General features: G+C 38.4%; 1 protein-coding gene across 8 annotated transcripts in view; it reads right to left on the minus strand.

Annotated features, from left to right (window-relative positions):
- Positions 1-26,571, minus strand: part of LOC128264232 (uncharacterized) — a 117,041-nt gene that overhangs the window by 59,804 nt on the left and 30,666 nt on the right. The window contains exons 3-4 of one of the 8 annotated variants that reach the window (XM_052999619.1): positions 24,891-25,288; positions 2,132-2,168 (exon numbers count right to left, since the gene is read on the minus strand). The exons of 5 other annotated variants lie outside the window; for them this stretch is intronic. The gene's annotated coding sequence lies outside the window, so the exon portion shown is untranslated. Of the gene's footprint in view, positions 1-2,131; positions 2,169-24,890; positions 25,289-26,571 lie in introns of those variants that run through there. 2 more of the 8 variants (XM_052999620.1, XM_052999616.1) reach the window with 2 other exon arrangements.

Consider the following 26,571-nt stretch of genomic DNA (forward strand, 5'->3'; position numbering starts at 1 on the left):
CTGATCATTTGTCAGTCGCATTAAAATGTTCAACTTCAGCAGCTCTAGTTCGTCGGGACTGGTCATAAATTGTTGTTTTGCATGCCGCAGAAGCGGATAATGCAGCGCAGAAAATATTAATTAAAAACACAACGCATGTTGCGAGGGTGGGGGTAATGGTTGATGTGGGTGTGCAAATTAGTGCAGAAGTAAGCATTGGCGATGTGTGGAGCAGCGAACAACAGGACGACGTAGGAGGTAATATAAATGGTAATGGAGACGGGACGGGACGGGACCGGTCGGGTCGGGTCGGGTCGGGAAAAGTTGGCAGACAATAAGTAACCACAACTAGCTGCAGGGCAAAAAAAAAAAAAAAAAAAGAAAAAAAAAAAACTCTTGAAATTAATGAATATACATTGTTAAATGTATTTAATTAAAGCTCCAGCAAGTAACCAAATGTGCGGGGGTAAGCCACTAAAAGCCGCTCCAAGTGCAGATGAAGTTTGAAAGCACACCACACACACATTGGCGCTCCTTAACACCATAACCTTTGTCTAAGTCTAAGCATAGCGCCACAAAGTTGATAAATACGCATACAAACTTTAGCAAGTAAGTACTTTTCTCTTTTGGAGGAAAAGGTAAGTGGTTAAGTTCGGTGCTACGAATAACCTTGCTACTATGACAGCTCTAAGATATGAGTTAAGGATGTTCTGAATTGTAATAAGAATTAAAAAAATATTTTCATAAAATAAATATATTAAAGGAAAATATAATTGACTATCTCACAATCTAGGTTTTTTATTGTAACTCAAAATTCTAAATCCTATAAATAGAAATCCTTTTATAGATAATGATAAGTTAAAAAAAGCCGATCAAAAATTTAGGGTTTATGAACTCATACTTAACTCAAAAAATAGATTAAGATCCCATCTATTTTTTGAGTTAAGGGTTGTTTTTTTTTATATACACTTTTAATCTTTAAAATTTACCTTGCAAAAGGGCAAATTAAATATTAAAGCACATTTTCTTTCTGTACTCGCGATTGATATTTTTTTTTTTTAATTACCCTACATACTCGTGTACCTTCACATAAGATTTATTTGTTATCATTACAATATTTCATCAATATGTCAACAATGTTTTGACTTCAATGCTGCTTATGCAGCTATAGTTGTCGTTATCATGGAGGAGCAATTGCCACAAATAAATCAATGTTATTAAATGCTGTTAACGTATATTTATACGGTTTGAGTTTTTGTTCGGCATCCCGGTATCCAGAGAAAATCCTTTTAAAATTTTTCATGTGTTTATTGTGCGGGCGGGTTAAGTTAAGTGAATATCTGCACCATAAACAAAGCAAATTTATATGGCTTTGTAGAGGTGTGGTTTTTGATTTTCATTCGCGATTGTTTTATTAAACGCATTAAGCGCACGATACGTTTTTTAAGTTTAATTTTTATAACTGCAGGCGGAAAATTCACACCGAAAAAATACACGTGGTTAATTCCTTTACAAATCAAACGGATTAAAAAAAAAAGAAATAGATTTCTTTTCTAAATTGTTTCAATATTAATTTTGAATAATAAACCGACATTTTATGCTTCTTGAAGTAGATTTTTTTACTGTTCATTATTGCAATGAATATAAATGAAATTAATTTGAAAGAGTTTCGTCTATTTTCCGTTTTTTTTATGGGCATAAACGTTATGGTGGTCGAAATATTTATGCAAATTTAAAGGTCCTCCTTAAAGCGTTTTAGGGTCTGCGCACTGATCAAAAATTTGTGTTATAAAATTCTAAGTACAGTTCTCCAAACAAAAATATGTTATATTGCTCCCCAAATTTGGACTTAAATTTTAGCGAGATTAATAAGTGGACGAGGTTGGAAATGGTAAAGAGATTTGTTTGTACAAAATTCGGACTGGCTCACGTGTCGAATGAGTAATTTAATAGAAACTATAAGACCGTTGTGCAACGCCTAAAACTTAAAATTAAATTGTTTGTTTTTTGAAAACTTGTTTGTGAACCAAAATCTACAGTTTAATTTATTGGCCCACCCGTTTTTTTTAAGTTCGTCACATTCTTTAATTAATGCAAAAAGGAATTTAAAAAAAAAATATTGATTATATATTAAATACTGAATCTAAATTACCTGATTATCGCATCTTATATTCGTGGCTTGCTCTTACCTGCAAATAAAAGGAAAACCATTGATCAATAATCATAAATAAACATAACAGTATTCCAACCACGAAAGTATTAAAAATGTTATTCAAAATGGAGTTTTGAGATAAATTCCTTTACTTTTATAAGCTTAGGGTTCCGTGTTTCAAAGTAATTTTAATTACCAAAAAAAAAATTGATCTTGGGTGTACTGTTTTGGCTGAATACTGTTTTTTAATGGCTAATGGCTTAATCAAAAATATGTGAAACACTTTAAGTGTATGCGAATTTTACGGAGCTTGCATGTTTGGTGCTGTTTGATTTGCAAACACTCTATACTCAGGCAGATATTCAATTACGCAATTAAATTAATCACAGTTCACTTAACAAAGTCATAAACAAAGGCAAACAGCAAACAATAAACGTTAAATATCGATTTTTAAGCCAAAACAAAACCGAATGCACTTAACATAGGTTGTTTCATTGGCAAATAGGTACTACATGAATGATGTGCCAAGAAGTATTGAACAAAATGCATTTATTCAATCAAGATCCATATGATATTAAAGTTTAAAAGCGAGAAACAAATTGGGTGGTGGCTTGATGACCTCATTTTTTTTGAGTCTAATTGTTTGTGCTGTAAATTGATGGCTTCAAGGGTATATAAATCTCGGCCTGCCAAAGTTAACTTGCTTGCTCGTTCGTTTTCAACATGACCATGTCGGGTCACGAAACACGTGACCCATCTTTTGTCTCCACACCACGCATCCAACCACGAAAGCAACCACTACCATCAACCACTGCCATCAACCACTCCCAGAAATCTGCGATTGGGGCCACGACCCTCGAAAAGATGCGCGAGAGCTGGGTCAGAAGCAGCAGTTAGTAATGGTTTATGCAGACGACTGCCAAAAAAAAATATTTATACATTCGTGTGTACATGTGTACGTGGCAAGAAGTTTTTCGAGCCGGGCCAAAACGAATTCACACTACCCAGACATCGAGTGGCCATAAATAAGACACTAATGCAACTTAAATAAGACAATAATATGGGAAATCTGCCGGGAAAGAACTGGCTTCAATGATATATTCCGCATAAGTAGACTGCCGAAATAAAAAGGAACTGGGAACTGAATTCTAAGCCGAAGACGCAATAATTTATTTAATTTGGGTTTATTCCTTCACTCCAGTCATCGTCGTCGTCGTCGTCTTTCTCGCTTATTTCCCTGTTATTTCCAATTTCACCTTGGGCTCCTCCGATTTGTGCCGCCTCTGGATGTCCATTTCCTTACGTATTTATTCAGGGGAGTGGACTATTCTCACCACTCTCCACTCGCCGGTCTCCGCTCCCCACTCTGCACTCGCATCAATTGCCAAATCCTTCTGTCGACAGTTGCTCCTTTCCACCGTCCATTAGCCACCCAGCCATCCAGCCATCCAACCATCCAACCATCCAGTCACCCAGCAAGGAAGCAAAGGCAAAGCCCAAGGCCTTTTTTTCACTCAATCTGCCAGCCTGCGACGCATCCTGGAGATGTCTAGCGGGACGATGGAACGACAGAAGGACGGATGGATGGACGGACGGACGGATGGATGGATGGATGGATGGATGGTTGGATGGATGGCCTGGCTTGGCTTGGCTTGCATACACTCACCTCTTACTTAAAACATCCAACAACAACAAATCCAAGTAAATCTGTTGTCTTAACACATAATAAATCAGCCACATTTTGAATGGCCATTTCGGCATCATGGGCATTGACTTTGACTTTGACAGTGGCCAACAGTGGGTGTAGATTGGGGGCGGTGGGCGGAGGGAGGTGGGCGCTTCCTGCCACTTCCCCATGCCAAATTAAATATACCGCACTTCAGCTGCCACTCAGGCGATGCCTCAATCAATCAATCAAAGCCAACAGCTGCCGCTTGAGCTGATTCGTTGACTTAAGTTTAGGTTCTTTTCCTCCATCTTGGCTAATTAAATACGCTCATAAATTCAAAAGCCTCGTCGCAGAGTTGTCGTCTTCGCAGCCAGGCAGCCAGCCCATGCCCATTTTTCCTTCCCCTTGGCTGTTTTGTCATTGAAGCCACAGAAATGTCAGAGAGTTTCAGTTTCTGTTTTTGACTAAAGCGCCCAAGAGGTTGGAGGTTCGAGTTTCAAGACTCACAACTCACAACTCACAACTCACGACTCACGATTCGCGAGCTGCTTATGTCAGTTCAATTCAGTTCAGTTGAGGTTATGTTTTCTGTTTGTGCGCCCCAATGCGACAATGCATCTTAAGCCCGATTTACCTTGGCCCACTCCTCCTCCAGCCAGACCTCCTATCCGCTTTGTGCCCATGAATGCAGCTTATTTCGAAGTGAACTGCCGGTTGAAGAAACCCTTTTCAGCTCGAAATCAAGTGTTCTGTTGTTGTTAATATCGCTGCTGCTCAGACGTTTCGCGGCTTATTGATTGATTGAGTGGCCTTGAAAGGATACGACGGATTGCCCTTTCTTTACTCAAGTGCCGGTGCGAAGTGAAAATATTGATCGAATGAAGAAATGCTGAATGCCAAAGCCCCCAATTGCACTTTACTCTGAACATAGACTTTTGAAGGGAGAATCCCCGTTTAAGCTGCACAGATTAAAAAAATAAGAAACTCAGTATTTGATATTCGTATCTCTTACTATTTGTTTGCTATTATTTCAGGTTAAACATATATATATATATATAACAATTTCAATGTTTTACGTGTAGTTTGATAACATTTTAGTTGAATGCAAAATATGTGTTTCACCATAAATTTTAAACATATTTTGTCGTTCTCATAGGTTTAAATAACAAAATAACAAAGAAATGAAAAATACCGACAAAAATTCAAAATACATCCAATTCTGATATTAAACATTTTTCTCTAAAAAAAAAAATGAACTTAATTATGTTCTAAGAAAAAAATTTTAACACAATTTATTGTTCTCATAAATTAAAAAAAAATTTAATATACAATTAAAAAAACCACTGTTTACTCCAAACAAGTTTGCTCATAAAAATTTTTTAAAATTACAGATCAATCGCTTAGACTGGTAGAGTGTCCATGTTTTTAGAAAATAACGGGGCCAAAATCAAATATAAATTGGGTGTAACTTACTTTCAAGTTTTTTGGCCTAGTTGAACTTTTGACGGAAATGCCCATATACATTTTTTTGTCCTGTATGCCCCATAAAAAAGCCACTACCAGGGGGTAAAAAAGGCAGAAAGCCAAATTGATTTTGATTGACCTCGCAGCGAGTTGTCCGCCACTTGTCGCCAAAATGTGTGCCAAACTTCTGAGCTTCGCAGCAGGGTGCCTCTGTGTCTGCCATTTCGTGAGATGAAAACTTGAACAACTATGTTGCTTCGGTGGCTGAGAGTAAACTTCTAAATCGAACTATCGAATATACTTTTAACAAGAGTGCTGCTTTAAAGCTGCCAGCCCGCCCGTCTTCACCCATTCCATCCCTTTGCCACATTACCGCAATTTAATATTTTGCAACATCTAACAAAAGTTTTCCAGCAGTGGCAGCCACATAGCCGCAAATTCGTATTAATCCAACTATGGGTTCGAGGTTGGCGGAGCAACAGCATGGGAACGGACGTGGCGAATCTAAGAGAAGATTGACAGTGCCACTGGGGTGGATGTGGAGGTGGAGGTGAAGGGAGGAAACGGTGGTCAGAGTGCAAAGTGTCTCACAAGTCCACTTGACACTAATAACAGATTTTGCGGTCGCTTCAAAAAGTTGAGTAAGTACGACAGCAACTACAATTGCCGGCAGAGTTCTTTCCCATTCCAATCTACCCCTTCTATACGAATTGCGAAAGGCCACTTTGAATTGGGAACAATCGGGCCGGATTTGCATAAAGTTAACTTAAAAGGCAATTGTTTCACACTCCTTTACCCTATTTTGGGAAAAATAGATATTCCTTCTGTTTAAAAGCTTTTAAAATTGTGACTTGTAAATGTGTAAGTTAGGTGAACTAGTAGCGCAATTGGATGTATATCAAACCAGATACTGATAGATATATCAATATAAAATAGAAAAAAAATGGAGAAATTTTAAGAATTTCAATTTCTATTTCAAATTTGATTTCAAGTTCAAACTTATAATTATTGCGCTATTTACATTCAAACATAAAAGTTTTAAAAGCAAACCCTTTCATAGGCCTGTTTTTTTAAATTTCAAAAAAATATTTGCTAAAATTGGTATAGAACATTTTCATTCATTTAAATATGAAAAGCTAAATGTGGTAAATGGTGCTTAAGGTTTGCCCATGATAATCTAGAAAATCATGATGCTAACTTGGCATTTTTACGCAACCTCGCGTTAATTAATTTATTATATAATCAGCAAATGACTCAGTTGTATGGCTCCAAGCCTTGACTTTGGCAGAGCTGGTTGGTTGGGGCTTCAAATAAAAATGAAAACTTTTGGGCCTACGGCCTGGTGGCCATAACTTCGGCTTTTACGGCGCAACAACCCGCAGCGATGGCAGATAAAGAAGGCAGATATTCACAAAGAGTACACCGGGCACCGACGGGCGAAAGAGCAGAAAACATTTACCCAGCCCAGCAAGCTTAAAACTTTCGCAGGCTACATCGCTGATATCGCATCTGGCGAGCAAATCTCGCTCGCATTTCGGAAATGTCCAGAAACTGTTTTGCGGACAGCCCAACGCGTGCCTAGACAATGATGCCCCAGGCTCAGCCTGTACACTTAGAGAAATGCCCATATATCCTATCCGGATAGCCGTGACCGAAAAAGCCAAAATGGACACAAATTTGTTGATTTAGATAATGGATTGCCCAAAAACATCAGAATGTGAACCATATACCTACACTATTCCAGAAATATAGGTAATTTGAATACTTTTTAGGACATTCTGGTTTTTGGTTGTTTTTTGAGAGCACTTGTAATGGAGTTGCATTTTTATGTCATTGCTTTCTTAACTTAAGTCCACTCTAAAAACACGTAAAAGAATTCATATAAATCTCATCTTTTATAAAATATCTTGTTCCGCAGTTAATTTGAAATCCAAAATCAGCATTTTTTAAAAATACTATACCATTTAAATTGCTGCAACCATATGTTTTTCTTTGAGGTCAAAATTGGCGTAAAATTTGTAGGTTTTTTAAAAAATATAGATATTATTTATTAGTTTTTTGGGTGTAGTGTCCCTCATATATGGGTTCTCCGGAAGCAGTGTGTATGGTGGGTTGTGGGTTGTCGAAGGCCCATCCCCGTGGATGTGGCCCTGGGCCCAAAACTGTTAAATTATTTTTTTATTGCCGGCCAAGAGCGCTCCTTTATGAAGGTGGCAGCGTCGCAGCACAGAGCTGTCTCTGCGATGAAAGTAAGCGTTAAGTACGAACAAAGTGAAAAGTATTGCCCGTGCGTGCCCAAAGTTTTTACCCCCAACCCAGTTCAGTACAGCCCTCCACCCATCCACCCATCCGGCCATCAGCCATCAGCCGCAGCGTCAAACAAAGCACTTGAAGTGAAAATTGTGCTGGCTTTTGTCTCTTTGTCTTTACTTAACTTTGGTGTGCTGCAGTTGCCCACTGCAGTTATAAAATAAGAAAGAAGGCTATAGTAGAGTTCCCTCGACTTTCATATACCCGCCACTCACTGCACTGCCCTGCTACAAAAAGCGTTAACTGTACGCAGGTGTATTATTTATAAAAAACCTCTTGTTTATTGTATCGCTTTCTGGGGAGCCTGTCTGATATGGAATTTTTTGAATATCTAGGATTTTTTATTCTGCAGCAAATAATTGTATGGCAAGAATTTTGTTTGTAATCTAAAGGTTGCCACAATGCATAGTGGATTTTTAGAAAAAATTAAATAAAAATTAAAAAACAAAAAAATTATATAAATTAATATATTATAGTCTGTTTACCGATTTCAAAATAAAACCATAAAGTCAAAGGTTTAAATTTCTTTATACTCTTTGAAATTATTGTTCGGTTTGATTTGTCCATAGATAAAAAACAAATAAACATTTATTGCCCATGAACTGATTATAATTCGATCTTATAATAGTCATTGTAGCATTTTCTGTTATCCGTAACATTAATGTTCTCCTTAAACAAAGCAAACATCCTTATATTTTATTGTTTTACGGTACATCAAAGAATAAAGAAAGTTTTGTTGTTTCTGTTGTTAAAATATAACATTTATAAAAGTAATCAACTTGAACTCATACCGTTGCACATGCTTTTAAAATAAGCCATCAAAGTTAAAGTCTCAATTGGAGCACACTTATTTTGTCAAGTCTATCAGAGGCAGCCTATTAAACATTTATCTTTGCCAGAAATATAAATTATTTTTGTTTGAGTCAGATGACGTCCTTTTATTTGAGTTTTTGCTTCCTGTTTTTACCAGCTAAGGGGTCATTTGGTGTGATTAGTAAGTTCTTGGAACTGTTTCCCCATACAGTTTAGATTCCAATTTGTACACATGAAACATTGTGCAAACCTCGAGTCATATAAACTCGTGCTAAACGAATGTGACGGCTCTGGCCAAAGAGCACCAGAAATTGAAAGGTCATAAATAACTTATTTCCAAATTGCAGACGTGGTGGCGTGCACACACACCATATACACCATACACACCACACACACTTGTACCCACATCAGCTGTCACTCAAAAATGACTAGCACGCGTTCCCCCATTCTGGCCGGAAGTTCTGCCGAGAGTTGGAAAGGACACGCCGAAGTGAAAGGAGAAAGTAGAAAGAGCAGCAGCAGCAGCAGCAGCAGCGGCAACAGCAGTAGCAGCAGGATAAATGAGGATAAAAGTTTTCCTTTTGATTGATTTGAGTCATTTGAGTGCTCTGGACACATTTCGATTTCGTCTCGAACCATGGACCATCGAGCAGTCCTCTAATTAGTTTCTCTGATATACATATATTCGCCCATGTCGATTTTGCATATGTTTTTTTTGCGTTGCTGTGCCTGCAGCATCAGAAAGTAGTTTCTATGGCCAAAAATCACATTCTTGGCCATCATTGAAATGTGCGTAAATGAAAAATTCCCTTTTCATAATGCCCCAACGAATGCGCCACACAGTATACGGAGCCCGGTCTATTCCTTTTCAATTCTCATAATGAATAGAAATACCAAAACAAACTGCAAGCGCTACTCCTGTCCATCTGCTCACCCAACTCCCGTCTTCTGTGTGCTCGACTCTGTTTTGTGTCGAGGAGGCCGCAAAGCTCCAGAGGTTTGGATGTTAGGATGTTTGGATGCCCGCAAAATCCATTAGGGTCAGGTTGCGGAGCATCCAAAACTGATGAATTGCCATAAGTTGACAGTAAGTGTGCCACAATCAGCTATCAATAATGTAGGAATATGAAAAGGCCTTTTGCTCAATGGGTCTAAGCTTATTTCAATTACTGGAGTTCTCCTGTAAACTGGAGAAATAAGACATATTATTGTCATAATATGCATTTAAAGGCTTACTTATATCAAGTCCGTCGTGTTTTTAGATATTCCTAATGCAAACAGTATTTAACATGATTACAAAACAGCAGATATGGTGTATGGTAATTGAGAAAATTTGTCATTACTTTTTATGAGAAGAGAAGGAATACAGTCCCGACTATGGCAGTGCAATCCATTTAACTTTCATTTAAATCCCAAATACGAAAACAAATTTTATATTCAAGCTTGGAAACTCTAACCCTAAACTTGTGGGCGATACCCTGTTTTTTCTTTTACAATTTGAGTGGGTAGAGTGCGCATTTATGATGTGCATGGGCATCAAAACAACACTCGTATCTACTGCTTTATTAGCACCTCGATTTTCTTTTAGAAAGGAGCCTCCAGGATGACTTTTGAGAACGTGAGATGTGAATGTTGAGTTGAAAAAAGTGTTAAGACCCATTGGGTTTAACCAGTTAAATGGGAAAGCTAGAATCGTATATGGCAGCAACGAAATGAGACAAAGGTTGAGAAAAACAAAGTCAGAAGCACCATGAAGATAAAAAAAATTTATACGGGAAAAACTAAGCAAAGACGACGAGAGAGAAGAAAATCATAAAAACGATATGAAATTTATGCGCATATTTCATTTCTTTTTGTTGAACAGTTGCTTCCTGCATCCACCCCAAGTAACCAGCACTTCAATTGTGGCTGCTGCCCTCTCAGTGATGGTCGTTTCTTGAAGAGTTTCATTCGATATTTTCTTTGCATTTCTTTATGCTTGGTACTTTTTGTTTTCCTGCGGTTGCTATGGCGATGCCATTCTATTTTTCTATGCCCTCCCACCACTCTACTATTCTACCACCCACTACCCAGCACCATCTTTTTTTTTTTTTGAGCGACCAAGCCAAGGTGTAATGTAACGTAATATAATTCATATTTTATACCCCTGGCACTCGAGGAGAAAAGGGGAATATTTTTTATCGAACAAAAGTTCCGTTTCCGACCATTTGACGTATGAATGCATATTATTGATCAGGATCAACAGCGAGTTGCACCTTGGAATTGTTGGCTTTGTATTGTTTTACTCATTTTAGTTCAGTTTTAGATTTGATTGTGTATCCTTTATAACAAAAAGGAATTAATAAAGTCCACAATAACATATCTGTTAGTTTTAATTATTTAAAGCCTATATCAACAAAAGATGACTAGTGCTTCAAAACAAGAGGATCTTGTGTTTAGCAAAGTAAAATGATTTTGTATCCCAAATATATTCATAAAGAAAACAAGACCGCGAATTCTTCAGAACAAAAGAGATCAACATTTATCATACTAATACATTTTCTGGCTTTGTTCAATTAAAGCTTTAGAACAAGGATTACAACATGATAACAATTAATTTTTTATCGTGTTATTGGCGTCTTGTATTCATACCTGTATGTCCTTATGAACGACGCCATTACAGAAATTGCAAAACCCGATTATTGAGATTGACAAGAATCCTTCATGATAAATAACTACGCTGACCAGTATTTTTCAACGCTGCAGGAATATAAAAATGCATTAATATTGCCATCTCTTAGTTGACTCCCTGAAAATATCCTTTCCAATCTTGCCCTGCTGATGCTGCCGCTGTCAATTTATTGATTCGGGCCCCAATGGCGATGGTGGCCTGAGCATCCCCAACGACCTTTTCCCACACTTCCCTCCGTCTGGCGACGACCTGGCTGGTGGCAATCTTGGTAGTCTGCGCCTGTCGTAAAATGTTCGTCGTGATACCGGCGCTATCTGTGCAACCAATATTGGATGCAGTCACGCCTCAACCAAGCGAACAACCACTTCTCAATAACCACCCATTGATCCATACACACATTTGCTCTAATACACACAACAAAAATGTTTGAGAAAATGTTCATACACGTTAAAAATTATGATAATGTAGGCTATACAAAGCACAATCGCACTCTTAGTTTTCGCATTAAAGTGCAATATTTTGATATCGCGCGTGAAAGTAAATCACCTACGTTAAAGCGTTTTGTTTAAATTATTTTCAAGAGGCGGTATTATTTAAACTTAGAAGCCAAATTTGTATAATTGCCTTAAATTTATTTTGAACTACAAAAAATTTATGAAAAAACATTTTTCTGGGATAACAAATGACAAATTCACATTAGCGTGAAAAAAATCTTAATTAGAATGAACTACATAATTAGAGTTGTATAATCAAAAAAAATCAGTGTTTCTCAGTGTAATTGGCAAATGAACATGTATAAAATGCACATTAAAATGTACTCGCATAAATTGTCTATCTCATTACATTTGTATGATTAGTTTAATTAATTTTGTTTTTGTTTTGTTCCTTACAAAATCTTTTTAAAATATTTTTAAGGGCCATGTTCGTAAATGTAGCCCTGCAGCGATTTGTGATTGGTAAAAAGAGGGGGGTGTAATTATATTGTACTTGTTTTAGTTGCTAGCAGCAAACAAACATAAAAACGAAATATTCTCAACTTAATAGTTTAGAGCTTCACTGCGTAACGACTCGAAATCCGAATTGAAATGTTTAAATTCCCCAATTTCTAGTGAATGAAGCCGTTAATCGGAACGGAAAGCGAAGTCGGCGGCACATGGCATAGATTACATTTGACCCCCGATGTACAGTAGCGTCTGATTGTTCCCGTAAACCAGACTGGCAGCAAATGATTGACGTAACTACATATATTTGGTGGCGGTCCCCAGTCGGCTGTGAAGTGGAGCAAACAGCGAAGGGCAAACAGCTAACGACGGCGATAAACACGTGTTGGGCGGTCCTGTTGTGTCATTGTTTGTGGACTGGACTGGAATCAAAATCAGTCAGTTTGGGTCCAAATCGTGCAGCAATAAATCCAAAACAAGAGCGGATAAAAAAGACACTCTTAAACTAGGCTCATTGAGTAGAGGGACAATTATTGGCTTCATTGCGGGAATCAAACATGATCTAATCATGACTCAAAGCGACGCACTGATATTGAACGCAATTGATTAAGGATAACCTTTTTGTAGGCATATAGGGTAATACATTTATGGTTATAGGTACAGTGTACATAAATTTCGGTCTGCCAAATATCAAACAACAGTGAAATAAAACTAAGCTATCGTCAAATCCGATTTCCTACGAAGCACAACATTTTTTTTTTACGATTTTTCCACTATTAATTAAATTATTTTGACAGTGAAATACCATGTTCAATTAAAAAATAAATTTAAGGCAGGGGGGAGGAGGTTCCTTTTTATAAAGCTGTACCAAATTTCTCCTCAGGCGAATCGCTGTCACTTTTTGACCGTTTAAAGTCTAGCACAAAGAATGGAATCTTTACCTAATGGGGATTGCAAGTTGAATTTTCAATTAAAGTTTTTACACGTTGGCACTTTTCCAGTGGGGCGTGAAATGGCCACCAAACCGATCCCCAGGCGAAATCAATTGTCGCCGGCTATTGGCTCTCGACTTATAGAGAAATTGATAGCCAGAGGGGGGCGCTCAATCAAATCCGAGTGTTCATGCAGCTGGTGCCGTTGAATCATCGAACGGCATTCATTAGTCATTTCAATTATTTAAACACGTTTTTCGTCCGTTACAGGTGAAGGCTAGCCACATTCGGGATGTTTTGGGGCGGGGACTAAGCCAGAACACAGCTGAGTTTACCAAACCGCTCTTGTAAGTATGATTCTGCCAGTCAGCTTACCTGAAGTGAGAAAGAGGTACAAAATATTCAGCATACATATATGTATTTGTCCGGAAGGTACAAATTGGGCAAATGTGTGGGGTATAATGCTAGAATGTATCGTAATTGGAAAGGGGTTAATTGGAAATAATTTAATCTGAAAGCTACTGCCTTGTCTTATAACTTTTATATTTCCTTTTTTTTCTGTTTTGTTTGTAATTCACTTTTTATTGGATTTTTAATCAAAAGACAAGCGTCCGAGCGGAGGCCATTGCATGTTCAAATGTAGGTCAACTATGATGAACGTATCCTTATGACTGTGTGTCGGAAAGTTCACGCGGAGTCGACTCACCATGCCACAACATATCGACGTCTATGGGTCCGTCCGTCCATCCGTCAGACTGTCACTCGGGGATCTGGAGCCTTAACGAAGCCAAAAGCCTGGGCCTTCAACGGGTTAGCCTCTGCTCTGCCCCCTTCACATTCAGTCCTTTTTCATTTTTGTTTTCCCCTTTTGATTGACTTGAAAAGTCGCGCACTGTTTTCGACAAGTGTTAGCTTGTTTATCTGTAGGCTGGGTGCTATTAGAGCCACGTTCGTGCTCTACCACGACCCCTGACCTTTATCACAACTGTCAATTATGCAATAAAAAGTATGCAGGATTAATAAAGGGAAAATATAGGCAGACAAAATGACCAGCTAATAACACAGGAATAAACTGTTTTTTTTTACGACCTACCATTCGTGACCATCAAAAACAGTTGCTTCTGAGAACATGTTACCCGGTAAATAGGAATCATATCTTTCAAAGTATAGATTTTTAAAATGTTACCTTTACCGTCTTTGAAAATTCGATAACTCGAACGAAAGTGTACTTTAAGAAATAAAGGAACTGAAGAATTCGCGTTTTATATTTTTAGAACTAACCCAAGTTAGAAGTTATTACAAAATTTTCAGTTTAATGATTTAAAGGAACTATGTGCGATTTAAGCTGTTTTTTATACCCTTGCAGAGGGTATTATAATTTCAGTCAGAAGCTTGCAACGCAGTGAAGGAGACGTTTCCGACCCTATAAAGTATATAGGAGAGTCGACCTAGCCATGTCCGTCTGTCCGTCCGTCTGCCCGTCCGTCTGTCCGTCCGTCTGTCCGTCCGTTTCTACGTAATCTAGTCTCTCAGTTTTAAAGCTATCTGCATGAAACTTTTTCAAAAGTTGTCTTTCTATTGCAGGTAGTATATAGGTCGGAACGAGCCAGATCGAACGATCCCACAGGCACAACCGGAAAAATAAATGAAAAAAATTATAACTTTGCTGTTTTTTAATTTTTTTCGACATTTAGTAATGGTTAAATATTTCAGAATTACGGTTTAAATTTCATCAACTTAGGACGACTATAACATAAAGCTCCCATGGGAACAATAAAATATTTAAAAAAAAAAATATTTTAAAAATTTAACTTTTTTATTTTTAAATTTTTTTTAAAGAAATTTTTGTTGGCTATTTAATAATTTGACAGTTCAGAATTACGCTTTTAATTTAATTAAAATCGGAAAACGATATAATATAGCTGCCATAGGAACTATGAAACTATTGAGCTGCAAATCATCAAGCTTCAATGTTTCAAGAATATTAATTTTTGCAATAGCTGCAAGGGTATATAATAATTTGCATTACTGATACAGACGGCAATCTAAAGAACCAACTTTTTGTGAAAATGACATGACCTGCTGTCTGCCAGCTTTATGTACGAAATTTCACAGACAAATATTTAATACGACCAGTTTTATTAATTATATCGTGCTAAATTGGCGTTTCAAACCATTGTGGTGCTGGGGGAAACCCGAACATCTGCCGGTTCTCATGTTGCCGGTCGCTTCTCCCCGGTAAATTGATGAGCTCAGCGTGGCAAACATCAACGGACACTCACACAGCACTAGCATACGCCCACATAATTAACACTTTGCTTCGATGTGGGTAAATATTTAGCATGCGTCTATAAAGCGGACTCTGCACTGTGGTCTCCTGTTCGACCAGGCAAATAAATTTATTCATGCCATACCTAATAGAGCAACTTGACTGCTGCCACTGAGATGGAGGAAAAATCACAAAGGAGCCGAAACAAATGGCGTTGTTGGGGGAAAGTAACACCGCCCACTTTGGCTTCGAAGAGGCGGTCGCAGAACGCCTCCGTCTTTGACCGGGATAATCAAAGCTTCGGATTGCCCCTTGGTTTTGGCCCCAGTCTAGTCACACACGTGCGCTTCTCAGTTTTGTGGGCGAGGGGACTTGTGTTGATTTAAATTACCCAACACACTCTGAGAAAAATAAAAGACAATATAAGGCTATTCAAAGCCGTGCCAGTTTTTTTTTGTATTTAAGCTACCTTAACTGGGTAATTTTGTTAAAAAAAAAAAATTTCCTTTATTGGTTAAGCGAATAAAGTAAAGATCTTAGAATAAACTAAGCCGCAGTTTTAGGTACCATCAAGTACCATCATTGTTTGCCGTGTAAAATTCATTAATACATGTACCTCTTAAGCTATAAATAAGAAAAAAAAAAACCTTTTTCTTATAAATTAATTTTATATTAAGTTAACAAAATTTTTAAAACAAAAATTGATTTTTTTTTTAAATGTGTTGCGACCGATTTAAACGAACTTTGCAGTGCACCCTCACTTTGCCGATGAACGGCAAAGAAGATTGATTGTGGCTTGAAAAACGCACTCCGTCGCCGCCCACTGTCATTCGCTCACGCCCACCCAATGTCGGTTCACGTCGCAGAAAGCCAGAATCGAAATCTAAATCCAACCAAAAATGCATTCCAACTAACACAAAGGGCATTATGCATTGTGAAAGTAAAAAGTGCATATGTATGCCGTATGGTTGACTATCAGCAGAACCTCAAACGTTCGCAGTGTGGCCCCTTTAGGAGCTGTAATCTAACTTGGCTCTTAAACTATAAAAAAAATGTATAGTACTTTAAATAAAACCATATAAATTTAAGAATGCATTCTTAAATCGCTATAATACAGAGTACTGAACCTAAAACCATATTTCAATTTATTCTTCTCCTCCATAATTTAGACTAAAACTAACTTTCAAAGAGATATACTTAACGTATAAAGTAATGTTATTAGTTGTGTGCCAACTGTCAATTATCATAACTTCGTGTGACGCTTGAAGCAGCTTGGAATTAGAAAAAGCTTTTAGCTAGCTAAAGCACAAGCGGGGGAGGGGGAAAAAAAGGAAAAAAAAATATATGCCAGGGACCGAGAATGGTTCTGTGAATCGAACTTTATTGCCTCTGAAATGGAGTGCTAATTGTATCGGCCTTTTGCTAGCCATCCATCCGCTCCCATTCTAGCGTGTATCAGTTTCTGATCCGCGCGCACCTCCTTTTTGTTTTTTTTTTTATGTTTATGGCAATTAATTAATCTGTCTAATGGCATCGGGTATCGACGGCGGCCAGTAGCTTTAACCCACTTTGTGCACAACTGACGCCCCCGGACCGACATCCGTCTATTCTCAATTCTCAATTCATCCGTGATCCGCGATCCGTCTCCTCTGACGGCAGCGTTTGTCCAATGTGTCGGACGTGCGCTTGTCTAAATGCATTTATAATGCCAATCAATCAACGCAATTATAAACTCTATTGGCGCAATGTCTGGCCATGCATTTGCCTTCTTTAAATGCGGGGTAGAAGGTCTGTGGGTAGGTTCAGTTCGGCTCTGAATGGAATAGTTAAGGCGCAAATAATGGCATGTAATAGTCCTACAACCATCCCTGACTTGCAGTTTAATTTGACCCAGCGCAATTGTCTGGCGCTCATGTAATCGCTGCGGTTAGATTTAAAAGGGAAAAATGAAGTTGGAAATGCATGAGCAGTGAGCAGCCACCAAAATACATATTTTTTAAATAGTACGGATTTATCAAAAGAAAATAAAACCAAGGCAAACTTGTTTTTTTTTTGCTGATTGTGACGCGGGGTGATGGGAAAGGTATTAAGTTTTTTGTAACTAGATAAGGTAATTTGATGTATTTAGTTTTGTCTTTCAATATGTAAATCGAAACTCTATATTAAAGCAAAGCACAAACAAGAATCACTGGGATAATCAAAATAAAGAAAACAACAAACATTAAGGAGTTAAGAAGAGTTAAATACAAATGAGTGAGAAAAAATTGCAAACAGGGTAATATCACAGTCAAAAAGTTCTATACAATTCATATATCTAGCCTCGCTTTTTGTGAATGCCTCCCACATTTTTACCTTAGTCAAGGGGCGAAATACCTTAAGTAAATGTGATTACCTTGAGTATTGCATTCATTGTACTTTCTAACACTGACCCAGATCCTGATACACAGAACAAAGCTAAACGTGACCAAGCAGCAGATTTCATTACACTCGCTTCTATCAAGCTTTTATGCCCTATTTGCTGCCTTTTTTTCATAACGAACCAAATGTGCAAGCCATAAGCAGTTTCTAATTCGGAATATATCAACATTTCATACCCTTCATACCCACCAATGAGACAAGGACAATATTTTATTTCTATTTAAAATTAAAAAAAACAGGGTTGTAATTAAAAGCCCAAAAATGGCTTGGGGAGCGTCGTGTGTGTACCCTTTTTTTGGTTATTATGGAAATTATAATAACCTAAGACCCCCCATATACACCCCAAATACCACCCACGATGTGGGTATACCCCTTTCCTTCATGACCATTGCGTATGAAGTCCTTTTATGACATGTTTGCCATTTATCTGTTTGCTTGTAAGCTTTGCCGTTTGTGTGTTGCTTTTTCGGTCTGTTTGCTCCAATGTTTTTATACCCGTTACTTGTAGAGTGCAAGGGTATATTGTATTTGTTGAAAATATGTAACAGATAAAAGAAAGCGTTTCCAAACCTATAAAGTGTATAAATATTTTTCATCAGATTCAATAGTCGAGTCGATCCAACCATGTCCATCTGTATGAACGGCGAGCTATACGAGCTAGATATTTTCTACTTAGCATGCAGGTTCTAGTTATGCCCAAGACGCGCTAGTTTGGCACGCCGACTCAAAATCCCAAAAATCACGAAACCCTGTCAAATATGTTTATTCGGTCAATATCTATCGACACAGTAACAATTTTCCCAATCGAAGAATTATTTTATATGTTATTAGCAATGTTTTTATTATGACGTCACTGCATGTTTAATACACGAAGTTCATATATTTGACAGAGCGGTGGCGGGGGTGCTGCTCGCTCTAAGCTTTCAGTGTTTACCCTGCAGTTCGGCAGATAACGCAGCCTAAATTTTTTTAAGCATATATATTTTTAAATTGGTGAACTGAGTAACGGGTATCTAAAAGTCGTGGCACTCAGCTATAGCGTTTCTTCTAGTGTTTTTTTTTTTGTTTCTCAGTCTCGTTTTCGCGCTTGTTCTTGCTTTCTCTTTCGTTCTCGTCCTCCTCAGCTTCATTCAGCCCCAATACTGGCCCCAAAATTTGCATAATAAATAAATGTGGAGGAAGGAAGAGAATACGTAGCAGGAGGAGGGGTGGGGAATGAAAAGAAGAAAATATGACTTTTAGCCGAAACCCTTAATCAAAAGTTTAAACAATATAAAATTTTTAAAATATGATGGAATAATAAAAGGGCCAGCCAAGTACCAAGTGCCGTGCTTTCGCATAGCAGCGCATTCGCACAGATATTCTAATAATGGAGTTCAGTCTTTGCAGACCAGCAGACCAACAGACCAGCAGTCCCCGGGTCCCAGTTTCTAGCTGCGTTGCCATTTGGCAGCGAAATATTTTCCCCCGCATTTCACATTTTTTGCCCTTACCCTTGGCCGCTGTCAGTTTTTGTCCCGTTGCTTGCACTTGGCTAATGCAAAGAGTCCAATCGGAAATCTGGCCCAGTGGCCAGTGTAAAAGCATGGGGGACTCACAACCTCTGTTTGCTTTAAATTCCACTGAATTCTCCTGCTTTAATAGCATATTTTGAATATGCCGATTCAAGCGAATGGTATGCGGTATTTAAGACATTTTACAAAGATTGCTTTTGTTTATCAAGAATGCATAGGCGAGCAGATCTCTTAGCGTCCAATAAGTAAGAATTCTGCGAGGGTCGACTTAAATAACGTGAGAGAAATTGTTAAAGCCCTTCCAAAAATAAACTTCTACATTTACAGACAGGTGACAAGGCAGGAATTCACTCCCACGAGCCCGAATGTAAATAAAATCAACCGAAACGATCCAGGAATAGCCAAATCTAACAAAAGCCATTCGGTGACGAAGCAAATGGCCGGTATTTGGTATTAATAGCCGTGTAGGCATAAAATAATTTGCTTTGGCAAAAGTGTTTGCTCAAATTCATCAGACCGAGATAATAATAGCACTCCGGCACTCACAAAAGGATCCATCGTGCAATCCTGATTTGGCAAACAAATGAGTGTCATGCTCACATCAGGAAAAGCTAAATAGTCAATGGTTTTCCATGACTGCATAAGCAGTTAATGCATTTAAAATGCTTTTTCAAAATTGCCTCAATCGGACTCTGGACAATGTGCACTTAGTTCAAAAGAACGCCAGTGTGTTAATTATCATGGAGAATATTTTGGAAAGCATTAAGAGCGTTTTCAAACGAGGCCCAGAAATGCTAATTGCAAGCCTCGTAAATCTCAGTGCTCTTCCTCTTTCTCCTTTTACAGACCAAGGATGGCCAATAAAGGACCAGATAGTCGTCGGTCCCATGAGCAAGTCCATGGGATGTGGCCATGTATCCTGTGTGCCTCTTTCCTGTAGCTTTTGCAGTCTCTTCTCATGGACCCTTTTTATCGGATGGCTTTTGTCACAGCTTACCCGCTCGGGAGTGGTTAGTGACAGTCAGGGGGATGCTGATATCCTTACACAAAAATATCCCCAAACATAGACAAGAGCCTAGAAGGATATCTGCAGACAAAGTGGCTATTTCATTTGCCAGGGATTTCGATTAAGTGTGCGACTGCTCTGATTTGATCTCCACGATCTGAAAATTATTTAAGAAAACGTTGAGCCTGTGCCATATAATCGGATTAACCCCACCGGTCGGTCGGTCGGTCGGTCGGTCGGTCGGTCGGTCGGTCGGTCGGTCGGTCGGTCGGTCGGTCGGTCGGTCGGTCGGTCGGTCGGTCGGTCGGTCGGTCGGTCGGTCGGTCGGTCGGTCGGTCGGTCGGTCGGTCGGTCGGTTTCGCCCCACCCACGGCATATGCCGCTTGTCGTCGTTACGGCACTTTGGCCTGTGACTGAAATCTGCTGGACGAGTCGCTCCGGGGCACACCTCCATCGTCCAGTGTCCAATGTCCAACGTCCCATGTCCATCGCCCAGTGTTCACAAACCGGACGGAAACAGTGACAGCCATGATGTATGGTGTTTGTAATATTTTGTGTCACATTAAGAAACAGGTGCGTCCAATTATTTAGCTCGGGTGTGACAAGCGGTCACTTGGTCGATGGCTTGATGGCTTGATGGAGATGGATTCATTACGTACAGTAATGTCCAGGCCCTTTCCTTTTTAGCATAGGCTGAAATCAGTTTTGGGAATAGTATTGTAGTGTACCAAATCAGTTTGATTAAGTGAGTGCACTTAAAAGTCAGCGGTTTTCGTATTACAGTTTTACTGACTCACATTTGAGTCAGCACGAATTGCATTTTGTGTATATTCAGCAATATAAAACAAGAACCACTGAATCAAAGGAGGTGATCCAACGAATTCAAGGAAAAACAAACCACACGTTCTGACAGTTAAAAGGCTTTGCAGTGGTAAAAATACAAAAACAAAAAACAATTGGTTTGAAACGCTATTAAGTCAGATCAAGATTAATGAGTTACAGAGTAACACAGAACACGAACGAAATGAAAAGTGAACAATTAAAAAGAGTACCAATTTACACCCAAAAAACAAAGTGACCTACAAAAATTGTAATACAAATTTGGGAATAAGCCGACTGTAAAGATAAGTCTGGCTTATATATTAAGGGAAAGATTACTTACATAAAAAACATAAGCTCTAATTAAATTAGCTTACAAAAATAACTTAAACTATTGGATAATTTCCACTAAAATGGGCCCAGTTCTCAAGCTTACAAAAATTTCACAAAAACAATACAATATTATATTTGTTAGCCTTAATACTAGATCTAAAACGAAAATATACTTCTTAATTTGTTCAGGCTTATTTCTTGCAGCATATATACATATGTATGTATCTGAAGTTCAATAATTGAGCAATAAAAACAATTACTGCGGAGGTTTTTTGACCCAAAGATGCACGATTGGAATACGGACCCGCTGACATAGGGTAATATTAAACAGAGTCTGGGTCGCAAATATCCCACTCAGCTGGCTGTGAGGCCAACAGGGAGCCCCATACATAACGAGGCACTAAAACTGGCGAGCTGTTGAAGGAAAAAAGCGCAAACATAAAATTGCTAATTTGAATAAGTCACGTGACACGGCGTTAGCCTTGAGAACGGTACTGCTGAATCGGAAAGTTCTGTGTGTGACTTGTGGTCGTGGATGTGTACAAGGATGTGGAAGTGGATGTGGAAGTGGAAGTGGAAGTGGATGTGGATGTGGACCGTGGAGACACGCGCATTACTTGCCCTGGCTCAGCAAATGGCCGACACGACTGTTGACGTAGTCAAACCCAAATTATGGAAATTTGTCATCGTATGCGAAAACATGCGATATAAGTATGTTGGGGGGCTGGCTCAAGTGTGTGGAAAAAGAGGGAGGGGCAGGGATCTGCGGTGCATATGCGATAACTCCGCCAGAGGTCCCCGGGGATTTCATTATCATGCAAAAAACGTTTCTCCCAAGTGGGACTACTTCCTCTGCCCTCCGTCCCTTTTAATAGGTTATTTATTCGCACACTTTCGTTTTAATCGTTAATGCAGCCGGGCACACAGCACAACGAAGCCATCCCGCACACTCTGCCAGATCTGGGACGAAAAAAAAAAAAAAAAAAACAAAAAACAATTATGTCCGCAAATTGGTGTCAATTTTTGCGTCCGCTGTTTGTTATTGCCCTCTGGTTGTCATGAATGCTAAAATGACATCGGTGAACCACTATCACGTTTCATCTTCCATATCCTCCTAACCGCCCTTTAACGCTAATGGAATCGCCGGCCGTCATGCAAAGCGCTTCGACCACAAATGTTTATTTCACACGCTTTTATTTAAATTTGCTAATTTCTTACAGATTGAGTGCCCTCGTTCATACATACTAAGTATGTGAAGCCCCATCCTTTCGGAGAGCGTGTCAGCCTGTATCCTGGTCGCAGTTGATAGTAAGTAGGGGATTATCTCCCGTTGAGCAGCATCCGTCAATCCGGATGTATTTTTCTTCTAAGAATAACATTTACCCTGCGCTTTACAAGATCGCCTTAATGTCAAAACACCTCTCAGTTAAGATAATGTTTTCTTTAAAGTATTCTTTCATCTTGAAACTTAACCAAATTATCTTGATTTCATTCTGCAAAGAATGTAAAATTAATATTTAAGTACATTTTGTACGTTATTATAGTCTAATTAAAATTAATTGGTGTACTTGTGTTTTATAATCCCTATAAAATTATTCAATTTTGCTTCACTGATAAGAATTATAAATAACTGATAAGAATTATAAATAATCCAGTAAGTAGATTTAAAAGCTTTTTATAACATGCACACAAAACTCCCAATTTCAATGAATGTTTTAACGAATTATACAGAAAGTTCTTAACTTTTGCTGTCGTGCAACAAAGTCTAGGCAATTCTGATGAAAAATTTTAAGGGCTGAAATCGCTTGTTGCGTCACAATAAAAAGAAATATTTTCCCATACAAAAACTAACAAAGATTTAACCAGTATAAACAATATCAACATGAAACTTCTCATTGTCGCTTAGTCTCAGTAAAGTACAAGAACAAACTTACTTTTTATGAGGCCATTCGTTATTTCCGTGTCTTAAACTCCTTTAATCCGGTTTTATAGGTTTATATCCGTAGCACTCGAATAACTCAAACTCTGTCGCATAACGTTAATCGACATCCAAGATCTTTTTTATTTTTTTTTGTTTTTAACCGCCAGTTTTCGTCGCCCTCATTCGACGCTGACCGAATTCGAATTTCTACTGTCGACATCAACAGAGTTTTTTCAACAGAATTCAGTTTTGCTGACATCGACGTAAAATTACTTTCCGCATGAAAATTGTCAGCGTTGTGTTAAAAAAAAACTGTAGGGGATGGAAACAAACGCCATCAAAGTTCAACAAAGAGTAAAAAAGATCGAAAAAAAAAAGTATTAATTGTAATACATTTTAAAGCAAACAACAACGTGTAAGGTAATGTCCTAAAAGAATTCCACGGCAAGCAAGTGTGACATAAAATTTTACTAAAAATGAAAATGCAAATGAAATGCGATAAAGTTTTTTGACAAATTGGTCTTTTTAAATCCCAGTAGCCCCATAAAACTCTTTATATTCGACATTTGCGCTGAGATATATTTGTTCGAGTGTTTACATTTCCTTATTAGTTATAACGCGTGACACTCATAATTAGTGGGCATTATATTTTATCACGACAGTGCTTCTCCCTTATAAAAAAAAGCAGAAAAAAAAAAACGTTGGCTGCCCCCTGTTTCATTGGACTGTGTGCCACGCCCATATTTTACTGTGGAAAAATTAGCTTTTTAGAGATATGGCGAAGACGTCGCACTGTTGTCGCAGCTGTTTGTCATTTTTCTACTCCACAGCACACTTTGTTTTACCCGCCGGTGGTGGTGACTTGGTGACTTGGTGACTTGGTAACTCGGTTGGTTGCGGTGGAGCTTTAATGCCGGTCATATGACTTCTGCTTTTTGCCGTCAGTTTTATGCACATGAGACAATACTTTATCAACACACCCACACCCACACCCGTCTGCCTTTCCTTTCTCTTCCTTTACCTTCCTTTCCCTTCTTTTTCTAACCACCCAATGAGATGGCACATCGTTTTTTTCGAATTTTCATAAATGAAAATTTGCGCCACAATATTTTAAGTTTTTTTTTACAAGGGCACTGGGAGTGTGAAAGCAGGACGAGTATATCGAAGAACGGAAAATTGGGAAACAGACTTGTAAGTGGTTTTCTTGATTAGACCACGGCTGGATAATGTGGTGTCATGTGTGGCATAAGATTTACGTGTTCTGTGTTTTTTTTTTTTTTTTTTTTTTTTTGTCAAACTTCAGGCTTTAGGTGTGAGAAGATAACGTTTTTTTTCAGGAAGAGAGCTGATTATTTCAGACCCAGAAGGACGCAATCCAATCGGCAATATTGGCAAAACACGGAAGCTCTTTTATCGCCAGGATACCCGGAGAAAAAAAATAGACCGAATTGTCTGTCAAATGGGCCGCTGGGGAGAGTGCTTTCTAATGCCGACCACTCTCGGTTCTTAACTTAAGTTCTCGACACACATATGTGTACTCAAGTGTACTGTTACTCAATTACAAGGTGCATATTTTGGCTTATTCATGGTTCAATTATCCATGGCAATGTGGCAAAGACGAGGGAAAGCAATTTATGTCTCTTCGGGCGCATTTATTTGGAGTGTCGAACATAACTCACCAGTTGAGAAAGATTTCGGTGCCCGGTGCCTCCAATGTGTATCGGTTTATTCCAAAGTGTTTGGCTTGCGTGTCGTTTTCCTTTTGAAAACTAGAGAAGATCTAGCGCTCGAGTGTCCAGACACTTGACACTCTTCGTTGTTTCAATATTGATTCAACTAGTTATCTTCTCGTTCTCACACATTAGGATAAGTATTGGAAATGTAATATACGATGGGCAAAGGTGCTACTACGTTTCAAAAATTTCGCACCAATTTATGCGACTGGCCTTGCGAAAAGCAAACGAGTGGGAGTGTTGAAATGTTGAAATGTTGAAATGTTGAACTGCATGATTTGACGCCTACATGCCAGGCGTTATGTAAACCCCCATCCACACATATAAGTCTGTTGAGAACGTACCTGAAAATAAAGAGATTACATATGAGGAATACATGAATATTAAAAATGGCATACAATTATTTGTTTCCTAGTGACATTGAATAAATTCATATAGCTGTGTGCAAAATATTAGTACTCCCTTTAACATGGTTCTGTTGTGGTTTGTTACTTTATTTTTGTTTCCAGATTTCCCAGAATTTAAAAAAATACGTTACGTAATAGAATAAATCGAAACTATGTAATAATATGTTGGTGATTAATTTCCGTTCTTAATTTTTTCCGCATGTCAACCGAAAACTTAAAGCATTGTTGCGTTATTATTATTATTATCAATTCGTTCTTATGTTTAAAGGGTCTCCCATATTTCTACAATGTGGTTGAAACTCAAAAGCATCTGTCTGATATCCAATGTTTAAAATTGTGATTTCATTTAGAAAACATTTTTTAATTGCATGACCCCAATCCACGGCTCTTCCATCCAAGGTCCCTGTGCCCACATGGTGGGTTGGGTGGATGGATATGGAAATGGAGGTTTTGAGAGGGGTCCAAGGATGGTGGGTGTGGCTGTGGACATGGATTCAAACTGACGATGAGGCTTTTCTTTGCTACCGACCAACAGTGTTAAAAAAAAAGATATATACAATCGTACTCAAAATGTTTTATTATGAAGATTATCTCAATAATAAGTAAAGGTATTTAAAACATACATTTTCTCTAGTTTTTCAAAACTTGTATGCTCGTTACTTGTATTTATATCCATTACAAGCATGCATTGAATTTTGGCGCAGTGCAATATATATAAAAATAAAAAAGAAGCATGTGAACATGATACACAATATCATTCGAATATTTTTTTTAAGGTCGTCGTAAAAATGCAGTCCTCTAACTAAAAGTAGAGGTATTTTTGTCGCCATTTTTTCCCATACAAGTCCGCGCTACTGTGCGTCCCCCCCTTTTCCTTCATTTGAGAAGGGGACAGCTGCTGTCTATGTTGTGTCTCATTATTTGTGATTTCTCAAAACCCCCCTCCGCCGACTCATTGCACTCCACTTGGGCCCCACCGGCACCCCCTATTTTTCCCCCATACTCATACTCATCGTCATCGCACCGAACATGACACGCATGCTACCCCTACAGGAGGCGTGTACTTTTTTTTTTAAAGGCGAAACTCAACAGACGAAATTCACAGGCACACTGAGAGAAAGGGGGGCAGAATACTGAAAGGACATGAATTGGTTTGGGTACTTGTTCAGAGGGAAAGCGAGGCGTGAAAAAGAAAACATATACATGGACAGACAGAGTGC

Source organism: Drosophila gunungcola, unplaced genomic scaffold (genome assembly GCF_025200985.1).
Source record: "Drosophila gunungcola strain Sukarami unplaced genomic scaffold, Dgunungcola_SK_2 000060F, whole genome shotgun sequence".
In the NCBI taxonomy this organism is placed as follows: Eukaryota; Metazoa; Arthropoda; class Insecta; order Diptera; family Drosophilidae; genus Drosophila; species Drosophila gunungcola.